The following is a 16,976-nucleotide window of genomic DNA, read 5'->3' on the forward strand; positions in this document are numbered from 1 at the left end:
ATCCTTTTTGATCCTTTTTGGGGAAGTTACCAGAGAGTGGGGAGCTCAGGATCCTAGACAGAAGACATTTCTCTGACTTCTTATTTCTTACTTCTACCCTTTGGGTAAGGTGTTCTAATTCCAATGCTGTATTATACAATGCCACTACTGCCAGAATAAATACCAATGCCACTGAATTGGGCTAGAAGTTATAATTCATGCTCACTATGTGCCAAGTCCTACATGCTTTCCTGATTTTCATAACTATACATGGCAATTATCAACATCTTATAGATGAAGAAACCAAGACTCAAACATCCTAGAACAGTTACTCTAGACAAGATAGGTCATATTCACAATTTGAACCTAGTTTTGAAAGATGTTAAAGCCTATTTCAGGTTCACAGCACAATCCTGGTTTATTTAATGGTAATGCGGTTTAATCAGGGAATTAAGAGTTTCAAACAACTGAAATAAATTCAGACAACCTTAAACAAAAAAGGAAAAGTTATTATGAGACAGGGAGTGTCTTGAGGAACTGAAAACTAGGAATGCAGATGGCTTCCAGAAGGACCTGGAACTGAGAGCAAGCAAACCATAATTTTCATTCTCTTCCACATCTGCTTTATTGTTCTTTTCTCTGGCTTTCTCTGCTGCTTATGAAGATGATGGATATAGCTGCTGCTCTTTCAACCAAGCACAGAGATTAGCTGTCCCTAAATCTGAATTCTTGCTAGAGAAATCTGATTGGCTCTGCTTCACATAGGCATCCTTCCTTGATCCAATCAGCTTTAACCAAAGAGGAAGAATTACATCATCCAGACGTGGCTGCCATGGAACTTGAAGGCACCCTTCTTTTGTGTTAGGAAAATCTGATTCTTGTTCTTTTTTACAAATTTGGTTTGCTACTAACACTCAGTGCTCTGGTACATGGAGAAGTCTTAAGAGTTTCTTTCCACAATTGACTCATGATGGTAATTCTTTGAGAAGAAAACAGTATCAGACTAGGAGTCACAAATAAGTTGTGTGCCAATTATTTTTCTCTTTTGAAGCACATCATTATTGTTCCCCTAACTCATTTTGTATAGCTCTAATGTTGTGTTGCACATGGGCATGTGCACATGCACACCCACCCACCCACCATAAGTGTAGTATCTACTCAGAAGAAATTATTTACCTTTATTCCTTTTTTCTCTCTCTGATACAGGCTTACCTCAAACTCATGATCCTTTTGCTTCAGTCTCCCCCACTGTTAGGATGATAGGCATGTGCCATCGTGCCTGGCTTCCCTCTGCAGATCAGTGGTAACTTCACAAACTCTCTTTGCTCATGTACAGTGAATAAAACGCTCTCCAAACTCTCGATCTTACTATCTCCTTCCAATGCTGAGGATCCTTCTCTTTATAGTTTTTTGCTCATCTAGAAGTGGGTCATTTACTCTCATTGGGCACATTGGGAAAGATAATTCACCAGGGGCCCCTTTAGGAGTTGGTCACCAATGCCTTTCTCAGTTGAAGGAGGTCATGAGGGAGGAGGTCAAAGGTCACCACCTGCCAACACACCTATATACTTCCTGTATTTTCCTGCAATTGTAAAAATAAAGAAGTTCAAGGGAAAATATTTTTTACTTTTTCTTTTTCTTTTTTGCTGGTCCTGGAGCTTGAACTCAGGGCCTGGGCACTGTCCTTGAACCTCTCTATGCTCAAGGCGAGCATTCTACCACTTGAGCCACAGCACCAGTTCTGGCTTTTTTCTGTGTATGTGGTACTGAGGAAACGAACCCAGGGCTTCATGCATGCTAGGCAAGCACTCTATCACTAAGCCACATTCCAAGCCCAAATATTTCTTACTTTTTAAATATTTCTGTAGGTGATTCAAACTGATAGAAGTTTAAGTGTTCCAAGAGTTGGTTTTCAGGCGGGTTGTTTTGAATGTGGGAGCTCATTTTACTATGGAAACAATGTTGTTCTTGCTAGTTGAGCTTTCTAGCCAAACTGTTTATGATCCAGTGTGAAGGCTGGGAAAGTGGCTTAGTGGTAGAGTGCTTGCAGTTCATTTCTCAGTACCACAGACACAGAAAAAGCCGAAAGTGGTGCTGTGGCTCAAGTGTAGAGTGCTAGCTTTGAGCAAACGAAGCTCAAGGACAGTGCCCAGACTGAGCATGCAAGCCCCAGGACTGGCAAAAAAAAAGAGATTAAGACTGGAGTGTGAACTGCTCTTGTGAAGTTTTGAATTCGTTAGCTTCCTGAATACTCATCCCCTGAACTTCTCCTTTGAATCTCTCTTGTCTCTGACTCTTTAGGAAGTAGGTAGAACCAAGGTGTATGAGAGGGTGATGTGTGGTATAAGTGTGGCTTCCAGGTATTAAAAGGTGCCAGGGTAATAGATGGTACAAAATGAAGGATGGGTTAGAGTAGAAAGTAATAAACTTTATGTTCTCGTTGACTTTTATAGGAAAGGTAAAAGAGGCTGGCTGGAGAAGAAAGAAAGAATGGTTGTCTACAATATTTGATAAACAGGCTCTGTCATCAATCAATATCTGTGTTTAAAACACTCATCACTTTTGTTTTCTGGTATGCAATTCTTTGAGTTGTTCTTTCCCTTCTATAAGCCTACAGTAAATGAACAATGAATTGTATAGCTTTTTTTTCTTTTTCTTTTTTTTGCCAGTCCTGGGGTTTGAACTCTGGGCCTGGATGCTGTCCCTGAGCTGTTTTTGCTTGAGGCTAGTGTTCTACCACTTGGGCTACAGCACTACTTCCAGCTTTTTCTGAGAAGTTTATTGGCGATAAATCCTGCTGGAGCTTGGCTTCAAACTGTGATCCTTACATCTCAGCCTCCTGAATAGCTAGGATTACAGGTGTAAGCCACTGGCACCCAACTTGTAGAATATTTCTTATTTTTTTAACTGGATCCCTGGACTGACTTCTTGGGATAAGGCATCACACCTACACAGAAGTCCAGCAGGTGGAACCAGAAGGTATGAAGCAGCCTCTAATTACATGGTCATGTTATATAACCACAATGTGCTTTTGTGGGACTCTTACTTAGGTGGCTTTCGTGGGATAATTTAATTCTGTTTCCTAACTTGGAACCAACTTATGTTCTCAGCAAACAGATGGACAACAAGGTTGAAACAAGATCTTGTGCTGAAATAATCTTTGAGTCACACTCTTTGACTAGAGGAAATTTACGTCTTGCTTCTTGCAGAAGGCCAAGGCTGATAATTTAATGCACTTGGGGCTGTTGGCTTCTCTTCTCAAAATATGTATTAGGTTCTTCTGGGTCAGAGGTCAAGTTCTGCTCATAGAAGAATAGTGGCTAATTTATTTTGGCAGTGCACCTGGCCTTTTGCCCTATGTAGATGCTTAAAAATAGCATTAAACATTTTACGTGAACCTTCTATTTTTGTCTTTCTAAAAATGGTTAAGGACATGGGAAAAAAGGGGAGCTTGATTTCACTGTTAAGTTTATTTTGGGAAGTAAGTGTGCTCTGGTAACAACTCAGACATGGTCATTGTATTGTAGTGCTTACTTGGACCAGTTCATCTTCCTACATTCACTTTCCTCATCTGTGAAATGGGCATGATAAAACCTCTGCCAAAGGGTTACTGTGAGCTTTTGTCTAGGAGGGGCATGTGAATACAATCCAATGAGATCACATTGCTAGGTGACTATGGAATTAAAAAAAAATTCTTTTTGTTTTGTGCCAGTTCTAGAGCTTGAACTCAGGGCCTCTTATTCTTGCTTGGATTTTTCATGCAAGGCAGGTAACTCTATTACTTGAGCCACAATTTTCAGCTTTCCACTGATTAATTGGAGATAAGTGTTTCATAGATTTGTCTGTCTGATCTGGCTTTGAACTACAATCCTCAGATCTTAACCTCCCAAGTAATACGATTACAGGCAATGACAGACCCTGAGCCACCGTTGCCTGGAAGAACACAGATCTTGATAGGTTTTTGAAAATTAGAACTCTCCTGGTGTAACAAATTGTTTTTGTTGTTGTTGTTCAGTTGTGAGGCTTGAACTCTGAGCCTGGGCACTGTCCCTGAGCTCTTAGCTCAAGGTGAGTGCTTTACCCCTTGAGCCACAACGCCACTTCCAGTTTTCTGGTGGTTTATTGGAGATAAGAGTCTGGACTGGCTTTGAACCATGATCCTCAGATCTCAGCTTCCTGAGTAGCTAGTACCTGGCAACAAAATGGTTCATAATGAACAAGAAATAATAAGTGTATAAAACAAGTTATTTATTTGAAAGCAAGTGTATCCTCAAGTCTTTTTAGTCTATTCTTTTATTTTTTTCCGGTCAGTTGTGGAGCTTGAACTCTGGGCCTGGGCACTGTCCCTCACTCAGCTCTTCAGCTCAAGGCAAGCTCTCCACCACTTTGAACTACAGTGCCGCTTCTGGTTTTCTGGTGGCTAATTGAAGATAAGAGTCTCACAGACTTTCCTGCTGAGGCTGGCTTCAACTTGCAACCCAAAGATCTCAGCCTCCTGAGTAGCTAGTGGGCTTTTTAGTCTATTCTTGCTGGAAAGGGATCATAGTGTTCACTCCATCGTCCATTTGGTTGTTTATTTGTTAATTTATTTTTTGTGCTAGGAATTGAACTTAAGGACACATGCATGCTGAGCATATGGCTGAACCACAGGGCTACATTCCATCCCTCCACTTTATTTTTTATTTTGCCAGTCCTGGGGCTTGAACTCTGGGCATGGGGACTGTTCTTAAGCTTCTTTTTGCTCAAGGTTAGCCCTCTACCACTTGGGCCACAGTGCCACTTCGGGCTTTTTTTTTTTTTTCTGTTTATGTGGTACTGAGGAATCAAACCCAGGGCTTCATGCATGCTAGGCAGGCACTCTACCAATAAGCCACATTCCTAGCCTCTCTATTTTATTTTTTATAGCAGTATAAAATGCAGCATAGTCTGATTCAGGGCATGATGCTGATCACCATGCTTTTTCCTGCTCCTTTGGGGTATTCATTGCTGTTTAGCTTTCTGGTAAGAGAAAAGAAAGCTGAAGTGATATCACAGGAACATCAAGAGCAACTTAAATTATTGAACCAAAACTGTCAGTGTGAACCATGCAGGTGACTTTCCCAGGTATTATTTTGAATATGATGGTATCTGACTTTTATTTCCTTATATCTGATTTTGGTGGACCAGGTAGGTATCACAATGTATCTGTTGTCCAAAATCCTGTACAATTATGTGTAAAAATTGCAAGTAGTGCCCAGTACTAATGGCTCATGCCAGTAATCTCAGCTACTCCATAGGCTGAGATCTGAGGATTATGCTTCAAAAGCCAGCCTGAGTAGGAAAGTCTGTAAAACTCTAATCTCCAATTAAGTACAGAAAAAAAAAAATCCGAAAGTGGCTCAAGTGGTAGAGCACTATCCTTGAGCAAAAAAGCTCAGGGACAACACGAAGGCCCTCCTGAGTTCAAGCCCCAGGACTGATACAAAAATTAAAAAAAATTGCAAGTTGAAAAAGACCAAAAATTTTCAGGATTAAGTAACTCCTGTTGACTCCGTGAAGTTTTGTCTGTGTTGGTTATCTTATGGGTTAACTCCCACCTTCAGAGGATAATATTCTGGATTGGTGATTTTCTTTTCCCTTTTCTTTTCTTTTTTTTCCCCCAGTAGTGCTGGTGTTTGAACTCAGAGCCTCATACTTCCTAGGCAAGCTCTTGGACTACTTGAGCCCTTCCTACAACTTGCTTGGTTGGCTTACATGCTCATAGCAGGTGCTCATTCCTTTGTGCCATGCCTCCAGCTTGGATTTTTACTGGTTGATTGGAAATGAGGCCTCTTGGATTTTTCTGCCTAGGCTAGTTTCAGACCTCAGACTTAGCCTCCTGAGTAGCTAGGATTACAGGTATGAGCCACCAATGCCAGACTGGATTGGTAGGTTCCCCCCCCCCCCCACTAGTCCAGGGGCTTGAACTCAGGTGCTGTCCCTAAACCTCTTTGTCAAGGCTAGCACTCTACTATTTGAGCTACAGTGACACTTCTGGCTTTTTCTGAGTAGTTTATTGGAGATTAGAGTCTCCCGGACTTTTCTGCCTGGGCTGGCTTTGAACTGTGATCATCAGATCTCAGCCTCCTGAGTAGCTGGGATTTCAAATGTAAGCCACCAGTGCCTGGTTAGGAGGAAAACTTCAGCCTGTTGTGTGTATATTAAGTCATTTGGAAGGAAGGAAGATGCTTGAAAAGGCCTCCTAATTCCGGGAGAATCATCTGGGAGTCTTGCACTAAACTTTCTATTACTTGTCTGGTTTATTTTCACCCTTGGGTATTGAGCTCCTTAAGCCGTTCCTCAGTGTGCTGTGTTGATGTTTTACCAGGATGGACTGTGTATTCACAGTACTTATCTAAGGAGTCATAAAATATCCTTTTTGTCTTTCGATAAAAAAATGAATGCTTAATGTGGTGTTAACATCTCTCTAATGAGCCTCCTGGGGTTTAAGAAAGCACTGCATCCGAATGTGCAATTAGAAGTAAAGTTAGGGTTGACTTTCTGTGATTATCTCCTGCTTTTATTATAGCTTAAAAGAGTTTACAAAGGAGTCGGTCCTCCCCCCCCTCCCCTGCCCCCACCACCTTTCTCCTTCTCTCCTTCTCTGTTTTCCTCTTTCTTGTGTTGTCTTCCCACACTCCTACCCATGAAACGCTGCAGGTCCTGCAGGGCTGGTCTCCAAAAGCTACTTGCCTAGCTGGTTCCTACTGGCGAGGCACTGCTCTGACTCATTCACATGCTTGACCAGTCTTTTCCAACACTAGCAGATTTATTTATCTTTGCATTCCCAGCACCTGATGAAGAAGCTAGTAGGTAATAGGAACTTCATAAGTGCTTTTTTGAGCGAAGCAGTCAGGGTAAGAGTATTATACTAAGGGAAGATGGTAGAAAAGAGTATTGATCTGGAACACCGGAAAGCAAGGTGTTAGGGAATGTATTCTAGGAAAGATGTATTTTGAGTGACATTTAGCTATTGGTCAGGTGAAAAAGATGGGGGGGACAGCCTTGGTAAATAGAAAACTGGACACATTTGTGAATGAGAAATGCGGAGAACTTAGAAATCGTGTAATTTGGCTTTACTTAACTGCAAAGTGAAAAGAGGGAAAGGAAACTGAAAAAAGGAAGACAAGGTATGTTACTGTGAAATTTGTGGCAGTTAAAATAAGGACTTCAAAAATAAAATAAAATAAGGACTTCGGTTCTTAGCCAGAATTGCCTCACTGATCAATAGCATGAACAGCAGTTGTGGGGTTGGACTTCAAAAGGTCATTTGATTAGAAGAGCTTCAATATTTATTTTTATTTAATAATTACTTCAAAGCAAATGGGTACATATATCAGCTTTTGTTTGAAACAAATGTTTGCTGCAATCACAAACTGAATTCTTAGAAGGACATTCAAGGACATTCCTTCTAGTTGAGAGGTGAAAATACTAGACTCTCAGCCCTACATGGTTGAGTATTTCCCATATCATGGGACTACTTACAGCTTATACTAATGTTAAAGGAAGCTATTCTGGTATAGCTATTATGCACCATTTAAAAATATGACACTTACTGGGTGCCAATGACTCAAGCCTGTAGTCCTAGCTATTCAGGAGGCTGAGATCTAAGGATTGCGGTTAGAAGCTAGTTCATCTCAGCTAGCCTGGGCATGAAACTCTGAGAGATTCTTATCTCTAATTAAACACACACCCTGAGTTCAAGTCCTCGAATAGGCACCAAAATGCCACCACCAATAAAATAACAAGACACTTGTAGCTTGTCAGTAGACAAACCTAGATTATTTTTCTACAATGACTACTTTTATGATGATTAAATGACAGTAAATGCAACATGCTCTGTCCCAACTACCGCACCTAGCACACAGTGGGTGCTCAATCAGTATAGTCCCTTTCTCCCTTGGACTTCCCAGAGCTGAGGAGTCTTCCTTTAATCCTTCTGACCTTTCAGAAGAAACTAAGAAAAACAGCTCCTGTTTCCCTGTCTGAAATATCTAAGAGTCTGGAATTTCCTTAGTAATTTTAAACAAGACTTCCTCTTTCAGTGTTCTCATTGTGTGATTTTTCAGATCATCAAGGCTGATCTGATTTGAGTACGGAATCTTCAAGCCTGAAGTGCTAAGGCGGAAGTGAGACCTTCCTTTTTATGAGACACCCTGGGAATACTTTTCGTGCATGGACCTCAAGGATCTGTGATTTTGTGTAGAAACTGGGAAGCTGAGGGAACCCTTCATTCATTCTCGGCCAACAGTGTTGTGTTGGAAAAATGAAGACTCAAACCAGGTTTTTGTTTGTTTGCTTTTTGTTTTTGTTTTGTTTTGCCAGGCACAATTCAGGAGCATGGAATTGGTTTGTTTTGATTAAATTCCAAGGTGATACAATCATCTGACTATTAAAAGTAATTAACGACCTTGTTTTTCCATCTAGAGGTGTAATGGTTCCAGATTTGCAAGTTAGAATGTATTTTGTAATAGGACAATGAAACATGAGCAACGGTTGTGATTTATTCTTCAGAGGGGTAGAACAGTTCACCTGGTCATGATACCTGTGGGTGGTCTTGGAGGCGAAGATTGTAGATGCTTGTCATCTCCAACAAATAGCTGAAGAAATGAATGAAGACATGTAGGAAGCCAAGTGGCAAAGCAAGGAGTTTAATATATAAAGTACATCCTTAAGGGAAACACTGGGCTTGAGCTAAGTGGCTCAAGAGTTATGCGCATGGTTAATGTGTTCAGCTTTCTAGGAGTTAGAGAGTGTTGGAGGAGTTCGTGGTAGTTGATAGAGGGCAGGCTGATTTTAGAGAATTGAGGAATCATGGCTTGGCAGATTTTTGGAAAACATCTCCAATGTACAAGGTTGTCACCATCCCATGCTTTTAAAAGTATATTGTATACGATGCAACCCACATGTATGAAGCCTGAAGTAGGAGTTTGTTGTACATAGCTCAAGCTAAGGATGCAAGGGCTTCCCTCTACTCAGGCACCTCAGTTTGGTTAGAATTGGCTCAGAGATTTCAATGCCCCATAGAGAAGTCCTAGCTGCAAACTGACCATCCAAGACTCCCAAGGAGGTATAGCCATGTGGAAGGTCCTAGGGGAAGAGATAGCATCCTAAAGTGTGATTAGGAGAGGGATGGGTTTTAACATTCTTTTCCTACAGTTAACTTACCTTGGTCACTTCACCACGAGACATTTCAGAGAGCATTTCTTCGGAAACATGCAATGTTTCCAAATCTTAGTACTCAAAAAGTAGAATTATTAATCTACTTGGCTAAAATATAGTAAAGCTATAACAAATATAAGAAATAGAGAGGCTGGGAATGTGGCTTAGTGGTGCTTGCCTAACATGCATGAAGCCCTGGGTTCAGTTCCTCTGTATCACATAAACAGAAAGAGCTAGAAGTGGTGCCGTGGCTCAAGTGGTAGAATGCTAGTCCAGAATGCGAGTTCAAGCCCCAGGACTGGGGAAAAAATAAAAAAAGAAAAAGTAGAGATTTTGTAGATCACATTTTGCCATAATCTGATTAATTTAGAAACCAGTTCTAAATACATAATGATAAAACAAACCAACCTATTGGAAATTAAGAAATACTCTCCTAGATTAAACTTCTGATGAAGAGACTGTCAAAGAGAACCAATAGGTTCTTTAGAGAGTCATAAAAAGTTTGTTTTTGTTGGGCATGGTGGCTCATGCCTGTAAGCATAGCAGAAGACAGGAGGATTATCAGATCAAGGCCAGCCTGGCTTCTGTAGTGATACCCTGTCTTTAAAAAACAAACAAGAAGTATTTATCCTCGCATCTTTAGGTAATTGTAAGGCCGGATAGATAGTTAAGAGGAGGAAATGATATTTCTTTTAAGACTCAAAGTAAAACCAGGAAGTCAACTGAGAAAAAAACAAGCACTTCTAAGTTCCCCTAACACCACAGCTGCTTCTAGACATTTAATTTACCAGAATAGGAGCTTTAAGGGTAATATCTAAATCAGTGTTCTCCTCTGAGTTGTTTTTTTTTTTAAAAGCAAACGCTTTATGAATGGGTAGATACAGAAAAATGAGGAACAGACCTGGAAGGGGGCTATTGTCCCTGGGTTTTAGGTAGGTGTAGATCCATCTCTGTTTTTTTAGAATAATAACATCCATCTCACCCACCCAGAACTACTGTGTAAGGATTGAGTTGCTAGAGGGCTGGACCAGACTTTTTCCCAGCTCTGGAAGTGTAGACTACAGAGAGGAACCACCATCTTGAGTTTTTATTCCCATTTCCTGCATGGGGAGCAGTTAATGTTTCTTTCTCTTCTCCATTTCTCCCATTAGAGTCAAATAAACCAGCATTTACCTTGTGAGACTTTTCCTTTTAGTGAGACATCTGTGTTTTCCATGCATGCATCTCAAGGGCTAGTGATTTTTTGGTGGAAGTTGAGGGAACCCTTTCATTGATGGCAATAGCATATACTTACCACTCTATTCAGAGAAGAAATTTTACCACTAAATGTTTTTATTCAAAGAGAAAAGACCAGCGAGACAGGTCTAGGGCCATAGCTCAAGTGTAAAGTGCTTGCTTAGCATGCTTAAGTCCCTAGGTTTTATTCTCAGTACAAACAATGAACCAAAACCAACAGTTTAAAAACCAACAAAACTAAATGAAATAAAACAAAACAAAGAAAAGCAGCAAGATGCCTGCCTCTACAAAGAAAATCCTTCCAAAAGTCCAAAAAACAACACATATACACGTGTAAACTAGGAAGAAGAAATGAAAAAGTTAAAAACTGGTATGAATAGAATAGAGGAAAAAAAACTTAAGCGCTAAAGTAAACAAACTTTGTGAAAATGAATAAAAATATACAAGATTAAAAATGAGGATATAGAAATGATCACAAATTCAAGACCTATGGAAAATATTAGAAGAAGTCAATATGAAGACCAGCTACAAACTTCAAATGGGATGGATTAACTCATAAACAAAACATAAATGACAACACTTCAAATGGAAAATTCAAATAGATTTATTTCTATAGAAATCGCCGTTTATTCCTTTTTATGTCACAGTTGACATTTATACAGTTTTTATTTTTTGTTGTTGGTTTTTTTGGTCGGTCATGGGGCCTGAGCTCTACCACTTGAACCACTGCACCACTTCTGGCTTTTTCTACTTATGTGGTGCTGAGGAATTGAACCCAGGGCCTCATGCATGCAAGGCAAGCACTCTACCATTGAGCCACCTTCCTAGCCCCACAGTTTTTATTTTTTATTTTATTTATTTTTGTCGGTTGTAGGGCTTGAACGCTGGGCCTGGATGCTATCCCTCAGCTCTTCAGCTCAAGGCAAGTGCTCTACCACTTGAGCCACAGTGACACTTCTGGATTTCTGGTGGTTTATTGCAGATAAGAGTTTCCTACCTGGACTTTCCTGCCTGGGTTGGCTTTGAACTGCGATCCTCAGATCTCAGCCTCCTGTGTAGCTAGGATTACAGGCATGAGCCATCAGAGCCAACTTGCACTGTTTAAAAAAAAAAATTAAGTAAAAAAAAGTTTTTTAAAGCTCAGAGCCTGGGCACTGTCCCTGAACTTTTATTTTATTTTATTTTTGTGTGCCAAATCTGGTGCTTAAACTCAGGTCTGGGCACGGTCTCTGAGCTTGAGCTTCTTTTGCTCAAGGCTCTACCACTCAAGCCACAGCTCTACTTTCAGCCTAAGCTAGCTTAGAACCATTATCCTTAGATCTCAGCCCTACTGAGTAGCTAGGATTACAGGTGTGAGCCACAGGTTCCCAGCTAATTTTGTAATTTTAAGAAACTATTTTTATTAGAAATGTAGTTAAAAGAAGATAGATGATTTTCCTCTGCTTCATGTATCAGGTTTGGTATTGCCTTCTCCATCACATGCTATATACGGAGTGGTTTTCTTCATAACTTTAAAAGACGATGAGTATTTTTATACCACCTTTACTCCAATTCTTCCCAAATGCAAGTGAGATTATACCTCTGTTTAACTTCTCTTTTTTCTTTATTTTTATTAGCATGTATTAGTTATATAAAACACCTTCTCTTTAAGAAGAACACATAAGGCACGTGTGGGTAACATGGAAAATATTCCTACCTTGCTGATTAACAGCCACCAACTTATTCCATTCCACATGGTGGTTGGGAGCTGCTAGACTTACTCTTGGTGAGGTCAATTGGAAATGTGGGAAGTCTTGTATGGTTGGAATTTCTAACTACTTACTTATTAGCTCATAACTTCCAAATTATTTTGGAATAATCCCTTTTGGCAGAAAATGAGCGAAAAAGTTACTACCTAAATGAGAAATTAAGTACCGGGTATCTATTTATCCATGAAGGTGGTGATGAATGCATAATTCGAAAAGTTGCTGGAGCAGCATCAGTGTCTGCTGCAAAAGCTTATGACTATTTTAAGAATATTTTGCCCAAAGTCAATGATATTTTTTTTAAACTCATGTGGCTGCAGGAGATGTCATTAAGTTGCATTCTGGGAAGTGTAACTTTTCATTTAGATCAAGTGATTTTTCTAGATCTGTTTCACCCATTTTCAGTATTAAGTTTTCTTTTATGAATATATATGAAAAGTGAAGTAATAGCTCTTACAGGAGTTGGCCGCATTTAACAGAAGAGGAATTTGCACCATTTTGTGTGAGTTTTATATTAATATCACCAAATGCTTCATGTAGAAATTTGGTTGTTACATGAAAAGTTTATTTCCACTGGACATGGTGGTACATATTTGCAATCCCAGCTACTCGGATTATGACGTAGGGATCAGTGCAGACAAAGTTAGTAAAAGCCTTCCTCTCCATCTTTTTTTTTTTTTTTTTTTGGTCGGTTGTGGGTCTTGAACTCTGGGCCTGGACACTGTCCCTGAGCTCTTTAGCTCAAAGCAAGCGCTCTATCACTTGAGCCACAGCACCACTTCTGGTTTTCACAGACTTTCCTGCCCGGGCTGGCTTTGAACCGCAGATCCTGAGATCTCAGCCTCCTGAGTAGGTAGCATTACAGGCGTGAGCCACTGGGGCCAGGGTCCTCTATCCCATCTTAAAAACAAAAAATAAACCAAAGGGTTGGAGGCCCTGGGTTCAGTCTCCAGTAACACACACACACACACACACACACACACACACACACACACACACACACACACACACACATTTATTTTCATCTAATTTATGGAAGCAGGTATAACTTTTAGAAAAATCATTTTCCTGAAGCTTAAATACTTAATATGGTTGTGACTTTCTCTTGTACATTTGATTTAAAAGTTTAGAATCAAAAGTATTTTTATATTTAAAATTTTTTTTTTAATTTCTACTTTATTGAGACAAAATCTTACTATAAAGACCAGGCTAGCTTGAAACTTAAAATCCTATACTGCCTCAGTCTATGGGTTTGTAGATATATGACACCACACTTGGAAAACTTTATTTTTAACTGTTTATTTTTAACACCAATAACAAGGTAGGATTTACATGCCACTAAATAATTCTTCCTGTACATGTAGAGGAACACCAGATTCTCCATGATTGAAGTTAACTCATCATGGTTTTCATGATCATATCCTGTCTTCATTTTAGGTATGCTATTTGGTAGCTTTTTAGTAAATTTATCCATTTGTGCAACCACCACCAGAATCCAGCTTTAGATGAATTCTATCCCTCTATCACTTAGATTGTTACCTTTATAATCAAGTCCTACTTGCCTATCCAGTGCCAAGCAAGATCACTTAAGTGAATTTTAGTGAAAAATGCAAATAAGGGTTTTGGCGAGTATGTATTCATGTCAGAATGTAAATAAAGAAATCCATGGAGAAAACTGTACAAAATGGCTCCTTTCTTACAAACTGTATTAGAAATTCGTGCCCAAATTTGCAAATATTCTTTCTTTATATATTAAATAGTTGGAGTCCAACTATTGGGTATGCATGCATTTCCTCTTTGCAGGCCTTTGTCAGACAGAGTTTAGTAATTTTTAAAATTTTTTTATTATTATTATTTTTGTCTGTTGTGGGGCCTGAACTCTGGGTGGGCCTGGGCGCTGTCCCTCAGCTCTTCAGCTCAAAGCTAGTACACTTGGGCCACACTGCTTGCTTATGTGGTGCTGAGGAATTGAACCCACAGCCTCATGCATGTGAGGCAAGCACTCTACCACTGAGCCACTTCCCAGCCCCTTTAGTAATGTTTTGAGTCCCAGAGTATCCCCCAGACATTTCTCTCTCTCGATAGCCACTAAATAATTCTTCCTGTACATGTAGAGGAACACGAGATTCTCCATGATTGATGGTTTTCCTGATCATAGCCTGTCTTCAGTTCCCACTGAGGCAACAGCAAGCTTGGGCTCTTCTTTCTTATTAGATACCAATTAGATACTACATCCTATCCATTCTGTTTCTGAAATCTCCATTTGTCCCTTTCCTTGCCCAAACTGTTATTGTGCTAGTTCAGGTATTCTTGTATTCTGAATGCATTGGCTCTAATTTATAAAAAGCTTTTCTTAAAATTTCGTGTCTAAGCCTTTGTCCTTGGTGTTACTCTGCTCTGTTAGAGTTTACCTCAGCTACTTGAAGACCCAGATTTACATCACGATCGTAAGGAAACCTTTGTAGATTTATCAACTGCTGTCCTCTAGTAAAATTATTCTCTGTGCTTTATGGCATGCTATGCCTATCTATCATATGACTCATTGGGATACCTTACTAACAGATTGTTTGGCTCTTAATCTGGACTGAGTAGTCTTGGTAGAAAGGGACTGTGTATATATAATTTCTCTTTCTCCTCTTTATACCTTGCAGTTTATCTGAGCTATTAATAAAGGCTTGAGGGGATAAATGTTTATCCTGACAATAGACTCCTTAGGCAGATCTTTGTTTGCACAACACTATGGCCTTCCACATATTTATTTAATCTTACTAAATTTTGGCTGTAATCTTTTTAAATCTGCACAGTTGAAAATAACCCATGATGATGTTATTTAATTATAAAAAATATTTATGACAGCATGCAGTGTGATTATTGCCTAACCTGTGCTTTCATTCATTCTTGGCAGCAGATTCTTCCCTTATCCTGCTGATAAGAGATAGGAACTTAATTGCGTGGTAATTTAAAAAGTGGACTTTTGGGTTGAACTTTGGTTTAAGGCTCAGAAGATTTGCATCAACACCAATGAGTAAACAAGCCTTGTAAAAGTCCCTTTGTTTATCTTTCCTTCAACGAAGTGTTACTATATTGAGTCAGTTTAGTTGGGGATCTGTAGCCCATGCTGACTGAAGGTAGATTTTTATTCACATGTCTCTTTGCCTTGTAGCTGCATTTTAAGGTCTCTTTCCAGCCTAGAATGCTCTGGTCTGGTTTGAGCCTGCTGCTTAAATCTCTACAGACATTAGTTTCCTCAGCTTCATAATTAGGGGTTTGGACTGACATACATGCTACAAATCCACATATCATTTTATTCTATTACTTTGCGTCCATTCTCAGTCTTATCTCCTCTGAACTCCTCTGCCTCCCAGGAGGCTGATACTTCTGCCTGTCCCAGCAACGCTCTCTTAGATTCACTGTGTTCTTCAGCCCTTGGCCTTGACCTAGAGATTGTCTTTGACATGAGCTGAGAAGCAGATTGCTTGTGTCTTTTGGATGGGTGCCCACTGTAGCTACTTTACCACATACACTCGCATATCTGTTCTGCAAATGATTTGTACTTCCTTTTAGGAAGCACATTCCTGACTGTGATTGCAAAAGTGAACATGGAAAAAGTTCAACGAATCTGAAGCTAGAACTGTGGCCTAGGGGGTGGTAAAGGGTAAGGAGGGGTAGATCATCCAGTGTACACAAAAACCTTTCTGACACTTGATTTTGTTTGATCATCCATTGCAAACATCACACAAAATCAAGTGTCAGAAAGTTTTGGAATGAGGAAGGCAAGGGACAGGATCCCACAACGAATGGATTATTCTCTTAGACTGCCTTTAACTGAGGATACCACTAAATTACCAAGTGTTTTCCACTTAATTTATTGACCAAGCATTTGAAAGGTATGGTTTAAAGAAAAATCATTGTTTTACAAAGACGGGAGCCTGTGGTTTTTGAGACTGTTCCTTACTTGATTTGCCTACCTTGTAACTTTATCGTTACATGAGAAAGGACATGATGTACATGAGAAACCTTGCCACAAAGACAGTTTTCTGGTGAGATAGGAAGGCATGGTCTGGCCTGTTATTAGAAGGAAGAGATCTAAAGAGCTCTTTAAAGGAAGGAAGGAAGAAGAAAGGTTGGCCTGTAAAGATATGTACATGAAGCAGTAAGCATGGAAGGCCCAGGAGGTGAACGGTGCAGGTCTGGGCAGCATGTCTGAGCTGGAGAACGCAGCTCCGGGTGCCTTCAGTAGCTGCCCTAGGAGAAACAAGCAGAGGGTTCTGACCAGTGGGAGCCCTGGACCGCCCTGGGCGCGCTGGCGGCTGGATGCCATAGGGTTAAGGCCATCACCTGCAACTGAAGTGCAACCCAGATGGGAAGTAGGAAGTGAAGCGCCTGAGCTTCCTGTATAAATAAACGCAGGGCGCCTAGCGCTGCTGCTGCTGCTGCTGCTGCTCTTGTGTTGTTGCTGGCTGGTGAGCTGTGCCCTCCACTCGTTCTTCATTCGGCTCTGCAAGGTTCCTGGGGAGGCGCAGCTGCCCATCAAGAGCAGGAGGCGGGTTAGGGACTCCTCCTCTTCTCCACGGATAGGTCTGGGCGTGGAGTCCTGTGGCAATCCTGCGAAGTGTAAAGCTGTCAGGCGCAGAGCACCGAGGGAAAGGGGACAGAATGAAAGAGCTCCTCCTCCCGGGTGTGTGAGCCCTGGCTGCCCGTGCGCCCCAGACAGGCTGCGGAGAGCCGCCACACGATCACAATTCTCTGCCAGGTAGGTTGAGTGAGCTTTATGGTTTTTGGGGTTTTTTAAACAGGCTGCAGACTATGCAAACCAGGAATGGTGTTAGCCTTAGA

At 40.5% G+C, this 16,976-nt stretch overlaps 1 protein-coding gene across 2 annotated transcripts in view; it reads left to right on the forward strand.

Annotated features, from left to right (window-relative positions):
- Positions 1-16,976, forward strand: part of Rnf144b (ring finger protein 144B) — a 151,723-nt gene that overhangs the window by 57,561 nt on the left and 77,186 nt on the right. The window contains exon 1 of one of the 2 annotated variants that reach the window (XM_042678560.1): positions 16,539-16,893. The exons of the other annotated variant lie outside the window; for it this stretch is intronic. The gene's annotated coding sequence lies outside the window, so the exon portion shown is untranslated. Of the gene's footprint in view, positions 1-16,538; positions 16,894-16,976 lie in introns of those variants that run through there. 2 annotated transcript variants of the gene reach the window in all.

This window comes from Dipodomys spectabilis, unplaced genomic scaffold, assembly GCF_019054845.1.
Source record: "Dipodomys spectabilis isolate Male_0828 unplaced genomic scaffold, ASM1905484v1 ptg000045l, whole genome shotgun sequence".
In the NCBI taxonomy this organism is placed as follows: Eukaryota; Metazoa; Chordata; class Mammalia; order Rodentia; family Heteromyidae; genus Dipodomys; species Dipodomys spectabilis.